The sequence below is a fragment of the Ornithodoros turicata genome, chromosome 2 (genome assembly GCF_037126465.1).
Source record: "Ornithodoros turicata isolate Travis chromosome 2, ASM3712646v1, whole genome shotgun sequence".
NCBI lineage: Eukaryota > Metazoa > Arthropoda > Arachnida > Ixodida > Argasidae > Ornithodoros > Ornithodoros turicata.
In genome coordinates, this window is record NC_088202.1 from 105,147,442 (window position 1) to 105,149,834 (window position 2,393).

Consider the following 2,393-nt stretch of genomic DNA (forward strand, 5'->3'; position numbering starts at 1 on the left):
CAGACCCCTGTTTGTACAACCAAGTAGTGAACGGATCCCGTCTATACGTACTTGTATACGTGGACGACATGTTAATTTGCCATCGAGACAATCCTACCATAACGGGAATTTGGCGTCAGTTGAATAGGCACTTTGAGCTGAAGGACCTTGGACATGTCTGCCACTACCTTGGTATCGAGATAGATAGACCACGTCACGACTGTTTCCTGCTACATCAAAAGAACAAAATAGATGCATTGCTGGAGAAATATAACCTCAGTACTGCTAAGATCAGCTTCACACCAATGGATCCAAACTATCTGAAGTTTACAGGGGAAGAAGATCTACTGCCCAGCAACGATCGGTATCGGAAAGCAGTCGGAGAGCTGCTGTAGCTGAGCACGACGACACGGCCTGATATCGCCTGCGCAACTGGCATACTTTGCCTTCGAGTGAGCAATCCGCGTCAGCGAGATTGGGGGGCCGTGAAGAAGCTGTTCAGGTACCTGATGCATACTCGGGACTTTAAGCTGACCCTTACAGGTCGACAAAGCTTGGATTTGACAGGGTATGTCGACGCAGACTGGGCCGGCAACGTCACTGACCGCAAGTCAACAAGTGGCTACATCATCCTGCTTGGAGACAGCCCGGTCACTCGGTCCAGCAGAAAACAGTCATCTGTTGCTCTGTCGAGCACAGAAGCAGAGTACATTTCCGCGGCTTATGCTTCACAGGAAGTTTTATAGCTGCGTCCAGTGTTGGAAGATTTCGGACTAGTCATTGATCAACCGACACCTATGTTCGTGGATAATCAGGGCTGCATTAAGCTTGCCCTTAGTGAAGGGATCAACGCCAGGACAAAGCACATCGATGTCCGTCACCATCACTTACATGATCTAGTAGCACGCAACATCATCAACTTTCAGTACCGCGAGTCCGCTGACAACGTCGCGGACGCTTTGACGAAACCCTTACCACGACCGAGACTGGAAGCGTTATGGCAACGAATGGGACTCATCGAGGGATAACCTGTCGAGGGGAGGGTGGGGTGTTAGAAGAAGTCGACATGCTAACCTCGTTGCGTGCGCGCCCATTCTGGCGCACCTGCTCCACTTTCGGAATAAACCCGTCCCGTGCACACGCACTGTTGCTGGCTCCCAGGTTTACTGCTTTCTCACAAAAACCCAGGAAAAACCCCAGACAGCACAGCCGGCACCGGGATTCGAAAACGGGTACCTCCCAGTCTCGTCGTGACATGGCCAGCACGCCAGATCAACCGCTTTGCGGCAAAAATAAGCCTCCGTCGGCAAATGTCATGCTCTCCTGAGGCGCGCGGTTTTGGTTTCGGCTCATTTGCATAACGAAATTGGGCGATGCGCTCGTTTCAGAATTTTAAAAAGGCACAGTGGCTTTCAACGAGGATTGTCTCCCATTCTGCTATCTCGCTTTTGCTCGGAATTTTCTAATTTAATTAATTCTATTTCATTTCATTTATTTACCTGACATGCATAAAAAGGGGCGTTAATTAATTCTAGCTAATTAGTCATCTTGTAGTTATGTACTCTATTCGAGAGGATGTCTGCCCTGCCGTATAACTTAACTGCAAAAACCACATCTGTGCTGCTCTCGTAGCTTTTTATAGAACATATGTAAGCGATAAAAAAAAACCTGTATGTTGAAAGGAACGTAACTCAGTAGAACTCGATACTAATAAAGACAGATACATATTGTATCTAAGTTAGAAACACAACCTCGTGATTGTTTCTGTGATTTAATTACCTTGTGCGAACGTAGTTTTAATTGTGATTGAATTACTTCTGAAAAGTAATTTTTACAGGTCCGTTCCCGCCACAATGTTGTGTCATAAGAGGAAACTCGGAAATGATACTTGTTCGAGTTTCCGCATCGGTAGTGCTGAGAACTGTAAAGTCAAATTCCTAAAGTTCAACCAATATTTGTGCATCCGACGAATGGATATAGTGTATCTTGCTGTTATCTAGCTCCTTCTTTTAAAAGAATAGAATTTCTGTCATCTCTCAAATCCTTACGTCACTTCATGCAAAAAGGAAAGGCAATTGATTCCGCCGCGGTTTTTGCACGCGGTGTGTCTTGCTCGGACAGCACGACGCGTACATACACAGACTGCATAGCATGAAAAGTTTATTCTTGATACTTCTCAGGATCAGGGAAGCGTGCAAATGGCGAAGTCTGATTTGAATGCAAATCCTTCCGCTTCGCTTCATACTCCCGTGGAATAAGAAATCGGAAGAAAAAGAAGCAATCGAACCTCTGCCTTCTTTTCGCTTCCCTCAATTCGTCGTCTCGCTCAGAGCCGATGAATCCGTGGTCGCGCATGTGCATTTGCACTCTTCGCCCACGAACAATAGTGCGTGAGAAGATGACGAAAAAAAAAA